The sequence below is a fragment of the Taudactylus pleione genome, unplaced genomic scaffold (assembly GCF_031769625.1).
Source record: "Taudactylus pleione unplaced genomic scaffold, aTauple2 ptg000726l, whole genome shotgun sequence".
Classification (NCBI taxonomy): domain Eukaryota; kingdom Metazoa; phylum Chordata; class Amphibia; order Anura; family Myobatrachidae; genus Taudactylus; species Taudactylus pleione.
In genome coordinates this window covers 5344171-5353275 of record NW_028285128.1, presented here as the reverse complement: position 1 = coordinate 5353275, position 9105 = coordinate 5344171, and the positions used below count along the sequence as shown (strand labels likewise).

At 46.4% G+C, this 9105-nt stretch overlaps 1 pseudogene; it reads right to left on the bottom strand.

Moving 5' to 3' along the window:
- Positions 1-2941: 2941 nt before the first annotated feature.
- LOC148477316 (syncytin-2-like) lies at positions 2942-4141 on the bottom strand (annotated as a pseudogene).
- Positions 4142-9105: the final 4964 nt, after the last annotated feature.

The following is a 9105-nucleotide window of genomic DNA, read 5'->3' as shown; positions in this document are numbered from 1 at the left end:
GGTGACAAACTTGGTTTCACAGGTCATCCTGTGTCGCAGTTGGTAAGACACTCCAGTAGTAGAATGTTTGAAAATTTTTCCTACTTGCATAAATTTGCAATTGACGCAATTGCCACATTTGAATGCTCCTTTTTGCAAACTGAGCCAGCTTGTAGCAGAATTCACTCTTGGACTGATGTCAGAGTGCACAATCATATCTCCAATGTTGCTGCTGCGTTTAAAACAAAATAGTGGAGTACGTGCACAAAATCCACTCATTACAGGATCTGTTTGTATGATATGCCAATGCTTAAGAACTGCTTTTTTAATCACATTTGAGGAGATGGAAAAAGTGCTAGAGAACACCAGTCGATTCTCATTTTTGGGAACTGTTCTGTTCTCCAATAAAGTGACTCGGTCCAATCTCTTACAACGCTCAATGGCTTGGCGAACTTCTACTGGATCATATCCACGATCTACGAAGTTTAGTCCCATTTTTTCCAGAGCCCCTGGAACTTTACCTCTCTCAGATGTAATCCGCATCACACGTACCAATTGAGAGAAGGGAAGTCCTCTCTTTAGTGGCCTGGGATGGAAACTTGAGGACATGAGTAGTGTATTTTTATCGGTGACTTTCTTAAAGATCTCTGTGGTAAATGAGTTATCACTGATGCCCACAAGGACATCCAAAAATTTGATGGTCTCAGTACTGTGCTTGCAAGTGAACTTAATAGTGCCCGGTAGGCTATTAAGCCTATTTACAAAGTTCAGAAGAGTCGACTCATCCCCAGTCCACAGTATGAACAAATCATCAATAAATCGAACATAAAAAGCAACAAAACATGAAAAGTCTGGATCCGCCATAATATGAACCTTTTCAAAATCATACATAAAGAGGTTGGCATACGATGGGGCCATGTTTGACCCCATCGCAGTGCCAACCAGCTGTAAATAAAAAGAATTGTCAATCAAAAAGTAATTTTTATGAAGAATGATATGAATCAAAAGTAATAGGTATTCGGTTGGCGGTCCAGCATACTGTGGACCGTGTGTATATATATATATATATAAAAAAATATATGTGTGTATATCACACCCACATAAAAATACACTAAAAAGGCCGGATCCACATACAAAGCCAGAAGGAAGGGTAAGTGTAGAAGTGTACGGCACAGGGCAGGGAAGGGCTGGCTGGACAAGGGAGAGGAACAAGGCATGGAATGCTGGCGGGACTAGGGGGGACAAGAAAGGCTGGCTGAACTAGGGGGGAGGCACAGAGTAGAGAAGGCTGACTGGACTGGGGGGGGACTTGGCAGGGAAAGCTGGCTGTACTGGGGGGGTGGACAGGGAAGGCTGGCTGTACTGGGTGGGTGGACAGGGAAGGCTGGCTGTACTGGAGGGGGTGGACATGGAAGACTGGGTGAACTATGGGGGGAGGTACAGGGCAGATAAGGCTGTAACAGGAAAGGGGGCAGTGCAGAGAAGGCAAGGGGGGGAGGCATAGGGCACAGGAACAGGTGGGTGGACAGGGAAGAGTGGCTGAACTAGGGAGGGTAGCATGTCAAGATCAGGGTGTACCTGCTCAGCGGTGCGTTCAGCTGGCTGCGCTGGTGCAGCCAGCCAGGTAGAATCTGCCCTGCTGCTTAAGTATGGAGAGAGAGGGGGGCCCGGCAGGCATCTGTGCTGCAGCGGCAGCCAGGAATGCAGAGAGAGAATAGGAAGCTGACGTTTGCAGAGCCAATCACAGCTCGCGGACCGGGCAGCCAATCAGGAGCGGCCGCTACGGCCGCTCCTCATTGGCTGCCGTTCTGCGATCTCAGGCTGGCTTGAGGCCACCCTGCTTGTATATTCCTCCCTGCTGTCACTTGCTGCAGCGGTGCTGCTACCCGCCGGGCCCCCCTCTCTCCCCTTCCTCCGGGCCCGGGACTCGAGCCCCGGCGGTCCCCCCCTGATGGCGGCCCTGCCTGCCGCTGTTGACATAACAAAAAAGTGCGAGTGGCAGAGTTTGTATGTGTATGAATGAGATAGGCGGCATACAGTATACACACACACTCCAGCACCCCTCCACCCATGGCTGGACCAATCCAAGTAGGCTTCCATGGTGGTGATCCTTATCGAAAGCCATCTGTTACTGTATTCGAGATAGAGGGTGCAGGGTTTATGAAATAGCGTGATGAAGCTTACCAAAAGCAAAGAAAGACCAACTTATTTGTCACGCATGTCATGAACACATTTATATATTGCCTATGAGAACAAATAAATGATATTGCAGGATAGGATTGCTGGGACCCATTTATTTCCTTAACAATTCTCACCCTTTTGATAATTTCATTATCACACATATAAACACCACCTGAAATGGCAGCAATGGCAGTACTACTGAGATAGGGAAGGTGATGGGATAGTCCACACCACCTAGACAACTGGGACTACACTGACTCTGTTGCCATATACCCCGCAGTAAATTGCACCCACAGGTTAATGTCTTCACCTATAGCAGACGCTTTTCCCAGGCAGATTAGGTCCACCCAGTACTCTGATGCCCCCAGGTCTTATAGGATGACAAAGTGCAATTGAGACAGGGTATGAGCAAAAGGACCCTCTGGCTAAAGTACCGCCCTTGCCACCATCTAGGTCAGCATTCACACATCTTTATTAAGCAATCTCACACAAACACTCTCTATCAATAAGAACTATAACAGCAGCCGGAGGTGCACTAGGGCACAGAGACCACTCTGTGAATTTGCTGGAATCAAGATGAATGACTCGTCGAACTCACTCACGAGGGAGAAAACTTCCTCTGGGCGGTGTCCAAACTGACAAAGTGCACCTGCGGGACCCTCTTTCAGAGATGATGTCTTCCACCCAGATCTTTACAACAGCTTAGGGGTCTTTCAGAAGAGATGGGCAGTTGGGCTAGGCCATCATACGGTCATCTCTGTGGCTGTTATCATTCTTCCCATTAAATGAGTGGATCCACACCTTTCCTGCAATGCAAAATACAGCACATTAGAATTTTCCAAGCAATCAAAAGAAATACAATCAATCCTATCACTATCACTATGGGTTTTATCAGATCTGACAACATATTATTAAACCAGACACCAAGTGTCCCCATCCAGGAGAAGGGATTCCATCCCTCCTTGGATATGTCTTTAGCTTTTTTCTGTAATTCTTTTACTTTATTCATGTGTGCCTCTATGGGGTCATGTGTATGCTTAATCCAAGTGCAACATTCCTCACCTATGATAGCACAAGTTCCTCCCTCTATGGCTAACAAGTAATCAAGAGCCATTCTATTTTGTAAGGTCACTTTCCTAATTTGGGCCATTTCTTCATTTATAGCATGGATGGCACTTGTGGTTTCATTAATTATCCCATCCATAATGTTTGCATAATTATTCAATTTATTCGCTAATTCAATTCCCCAACCTGTCCAGGCAGGGGACCACATCCAGGCTTTATCTGCTGTAGTAAACAATTTCCTCTTGTATCGAGTTTCCCTAGGGCCTGTTTCTATCATATTGGTAAAAGAGACATTTGCACGTTGCCTTATGGCTGGTACAACTCTTCCTATAGTGCAGTTACCCCATGCCCCCATAGTAAGCTAGGAGTAGGCTCTATTACCACAAATATAATATAGCCCTTGCTTCAATACCCTGGGAATTATCTTACCATGGTTTCCCAACCAGCTCTGAAACCATACCATATTTTTGTACATTTGGGTCCTACACTCCACATCATCCTCATCCTTCTGGTCAGGACAGGCACACCTAGGGGCACAAAGAGCTTTCATATTTGCACATCAACATTGATTATTACAGTTCCCATCCACCTTGTCACATGTAGCTTCCTTGTATTCCATATTAAACACTAAGGTAACATTCCTACAATTCCTACCTTTTAGTTCGGCCACATGGTTAACGTACATAGGCCCTATACACATAGTGGGTGGAGAGATTATACCAGCAATTTCTAAGTATATTCCTAGGTCTGAGATAGCATTGTGAGCAGTGTGATTTATATCTATTTCAACATTATAGCTATAGTCTGTGAGGTTAAGATCGTTCATTGATATAGGGATACCAAGCAAAGGGATTCCTTTATGGTTGGCAGGAACATGAGAACAGATCCAACAGTTAGTGGAGTTCAGCTGCTTGGCCGTCTGCTGATGCAGGAGCCATATAGAGTTCTTTTGTTTTTCCCCATTCACCTGCATGCAAGGAAATAAAGCACAACCGAGCAGGCAGAACAACAAGCGCATCTTAGCAGTCCATCTGCTCCCCTTTTCCCTGAGCGGCCTCACCCCTTTGGAGCCGGTCTGCGCCATTGACCTGAAAGTTAATTTTGTTACAATGAGAAGCATTTACCCAGTATACTTCCCTTCTACTTTGATTGAGGTAGCTGTGGTCAGTAGCACCTGGAATGGGCCGTCAAATCGGGGTTCAAGATGTTTTCTCACGTGTCTTTTGATTACCACCCAGTCTCCGGGTTGTAGGTGGTGGGTTCCAGATGTGTCTTGTGGATCTGGTAAAGAAGAAAACACCTTTCCATACAAGTTAGTCAGTTGCTTGTTAAGCTGAACAACATAATCAGTAAGAGAGGCGTACTGTCCATGTAATTCTTGTGGAAAGAAAAGGCCTGTTAGTGGTGGCCTGCCAAACAGTATCTCAAACGGTGAAAGTCCATGTAATCCCTTTGGGTTATGCCTAATAGCAAAAACGGTAACGCTTGTAACCATGTAAGTTTTATTTGCTCACATATCTTAGCTATTTTGTTTTTTAAAACGCCATTGGCTCTCTCAACCTTGGCTGACGCCTGAGAATGATATGGAGTGTGAAGATGCTGTTCAATTTGCAACCCTTTCAACATTTCTGCAAATACCTGTCCTGTAAAATGCGTTCCTCTGTCTGATTCTACCGTCTCAGGTAGGCCATACCTGCACACGATTTCAGATATTAATTTCTTTGCTGTTACCGCCGCGGTTGCCTTGGCAATAGGCCACACCTCCACCCTTGACGAGAACATGTCCACGCACACTAATATAAATTCATAGACCCCACATTTTGGTAGCTGAATGTAGTCTATCTACAACCTTTGAAACGGGTAGTCAGGTTTTACAAGGTGTTTCATTTCTACCTTAGTCATTTTGCCTGGATTGTGTTTAGCACAAATCATACATTTCTTACACCACTCTGTTGCAAACTGTGGAAAGCCCGGTGCGAACCAAAATTTATTGACACTAGCAATCATTCCCCTTTTAGAAACATGTGAAGGGAGATGAGACAAGCTTGCTAGAATGGGATACAGAGATGGCGGTGCACACAATTGACCATCTCCATGTTTCCAAACATCATTTATTTGTTCGCACCCGGCCCTCCTCCATTTGCCAAGTGTTTGGGGACCTGCCTGATTTTGCAGGGTTATTAGGGTGACCATGGACATACTTTCTGTATCTTTTGGGGACTCTTGGAGAAGCATTAAGGCTGCCTGCCTGGCTCCTTCATCTGCTTTTCTGTTACCCTTAGTGATAGGATCAGTTGCTCGCTGATGTGCTTGACACTTGATAACTGCTATAGCTTTAGGCAATGTTACCTTTTCTAAAAGGTCCTGGATCAGATTTGCATGTTTTACAACTTTCCCACTGGATGTCAGGAAGCCTCTATGTTTCCACAGAAAGCCAAAATCATGTAGAATTCTGAATACATAGCAGGAGTCTGTATATATGTTTACAGTCTTTCCCTCTGCCAGTTCACATGCCTTGATCAGGGCGATTAATTCTGCACTTTGGGCAGAATGTACACCAGGATCAAGTGCTTCAGAGTACAAAATAGAGGTGTCGTCTGCTATAGCAAACCCTGCAGCAAACCCTCCCTCTGGCTTTTGTAGTCTGGACCCGTCTACATAGAGGGTCATTTCTGCATTCAGAATGGGCTGGTCCAGAACAGGACCGGGAGTGGTGTAGAAGAGTTCCACCTCCTGCTCACAATCATGCTCTGGGCTCGGCCCACTTCCCATGTCATGGAGTGGTAAAAGGGTAGCTGGGTTTAACACATTGCACCGAAGTACAGTGATGTTAGATGGCGCCAGCAGAGAAATTTAATATTTGGTCAATCTGGCAGCAGAGAGGTGTCTGGTGGTTAGGCTGTGGAGAACTGCTTGTACAGCATGGGGAACCATAAGAAATAGTCTATTCCCCAGGACAATATTGGCAGTCTATTCAACTAGCAGGGCTGCCGCTGCGACTGATTTTTCACATGCGGCGCCCGCTGAAATCACTGAGTCCAATTTGGTAGTAAAGTACCCTACTGGCTTCTGTCATCTCTAAATTTTTGAGTAAGTACTCTCGAAGCCTGTCCTTCCTGTTCATGACAGAACAGGCTGAATGGTTTAGTGTAGTTTGGGAGTGCAAGTGAGGGGGCACTGAGTATGGCCGCCTTCAACTGGTCCACAGCCTGTTTTCCTTCCTCAGACAGCTCTATGCGTCCAGCATGAGTGGTCAGAGCGTATAGGGGGGGCAGCGATTTGAGACATGTTTGGTATCCATTGTCTGCAATATGAAACTAATCCCAAAAAACCTCTGATTTGTATGGCACTCTGTGGGTATGGCGCTTTCTGTATTACTGAGACTATGTCCACAGTTATGTGTTTAGAGCCCCGTGAAATACAGTGGCCTAGGAAAATTACCTTTTCCTGACAAAATTGTAGCTTGCTAGAGGATGCTTTGCATCCTTCAACACTCAAGTGGGAAAGTAGAGAAGCAGTTGCATTAATGCACTGCTCCTTTGGGGTGGCTGTCAGCAGGAGGTCGTCGACATATTGTACAATAGTGACCCTTGCTGGCGATTGCCACCTATCCAGGACTTGTTTCATCGCCTGACCAAATTCAGATGGTGAGGAGACCATTTCCTGTGGCAACCGAGTCCAAGCATACTGCTGTCCCTCAAAGGTGAAGGCAAACAGGTACTGGGAGTCTGGGTGCACAGGTACACTGAAAAAAGCATCAACCAAATCTATCACACTAAACCAGGAGGCATCTGGTGGGATCTCTCCTAGAATAGTGTGATGATTTGGGATGAGCGGAGCATCCTCTTGAATAATCTTATTCACTGCCCGCAGATCTTGGCATACACGGAACTGGCCTGGTTTTCCAGGCTTGGCTACTGGATATAGGGGTGTGTTGACTGGGGATTTTATAGGGACCAGGATCCCCTGGTCCATGAAGGTTTTGATTTGATTTCTCACACCATTAAGTTGCTTTGCACTAAGGGGATACTGAGGAACCCTGGGTAATTTAGCTCCGGGTCTGAGCTTGATGACCACTGGGTCTGCCTGCTTGATCAGGCCCACCGGTACACCCTTAACAGCCCATACCTCTTGGGGTACATCCCTCAGGTCAGGAGGGATCTCCTGATCTGGAGGATGCTGAACTGCCATCAGAGGGACCAGACTTTCCAGAGTGTTCTGGTCCTCCGATCCCTCAGATGTAGTCACAATAGGCCCATCCTCCGTGTATTGAATAGTTGCCTTTAATTTCATCAGTGCATCTCTTCCCAGCAAGTTGCAAGGGACAGTGTCACTGAGAACAAAGGAGAGGGAGGTGCTGACTGGGCCTATATTTACAAGGGTCTCTGCAGTCTCCCTCAGTGTGATGGGGTTACCTTCCAGTCCTACAGCATCTATTAATCCTGAAATTTGTAAATTAGGGGCTTCAGATCTTTTGAGAATGCTATGGGCTGCACCGCTGTCCACCAGGCACTCCACCGAGTAAAAAGGCATTTCAGGGAGGGTCAAGTGGACAAAGGCATCACCCCCCCTACTCTCAGAGGTGACTGGTAACACTGGAAGCCCTCTCTGTCAGGCGCTGTCCTGCCCTCCTTTTTTTTGAAGCTGGACAGTTCCTTGCAATGTGGCCCTGTTTCCCACAATTGTAGCACTTCACTCTTCTGGGCTCCCAATTATTCCTCCCTCTAAACCTACCCCTCTGGGGGTTGCTGGAGGTGTCAACTATCATCACCTTCTGGGCCTTTTTCTCCTGTACTTCTAGTATGTTTCTCTGGATTGAGCTGGCTACATTCATTAGTGCCGGGACTGATTTGTCTCGTCAGTCAGCATAGGCTGAAACCAGCATGTCATGTATGTCTTTATTAAGTCCCAAGACTAATGTGGCAGTCAGCATCTTTCCCGTACCTTGCTCCTCTAAATCCCCCCCTGCTTCTTCTGCTGCCTGCCTAAATCTCTCAAAATAATCCTCCACTGGTTTTTTAACCTTTTGTTGAATATTGGTTACCCGGACCCAGGACTGTGGGGGAAACACTTTCCCAATCTTGCCCTTTATGTGGGTAACATATTCTAATGCCCTAAGGGGAGTGTTCTCTTGTTCTGATGGGTCTGATGGTAGGGTGAGTTTGGTACAAATAGCGGCAGTGTCGATCTGTCCGGCTACTGATTTTATTATCTGTAGCAGATCTCTCCATGTTGGATTGTAACTGACTGCAATATTATGCAGTTCATTTGCAAACCCATATGGATTATTTCATGGTTTAGGGACAGATGAAAGGAATCCTTTCATCTCCCCAGGTGTCCACGGGACATGTTGGGTCACTCTCTGATCTGCCTGTCCATTTGTACCAGGGATAAATTGCTCTCTAACCGGGTAAGCTGAGGCTTGAGACAAGCGATGTTCCTCAGCCATCTCATCTATCTCATTTTGAGTTACTTTGGGCGTGATGAGAAGCTCACCCTCCACTCCACACAAAACCCTTCCTCCCCTTGGATCAGATATATTCTGCCAAGAGGTGGGGGTAGAGTGAGGAGGTGCATATTCAGGGGCAGTAGCCTGGACCTGGGACTCCGCATACCTAGGCAGTGGTAGAGTGCCAGGATTTATTATGGATGTCAGGTCTGCAGTGGGGTATATTGCCTTGAAACTAGGGGGCTTCTTTGGTTTTGTCCCTTCATGTATTGGAGTCCCCTGGGTGCTTAAATGAGAGGTCTCCAGACTAACTGCAGTGGGTTCTACTAAAGATACTGCTAGTTGTTCTATTTCCTCTCCCTCTTCCTCATTCTGTTCTGGCTGTGCCTTCCCCCTCGCTGATTTGACCCCTCCTTTTTTGTTTCTAATGT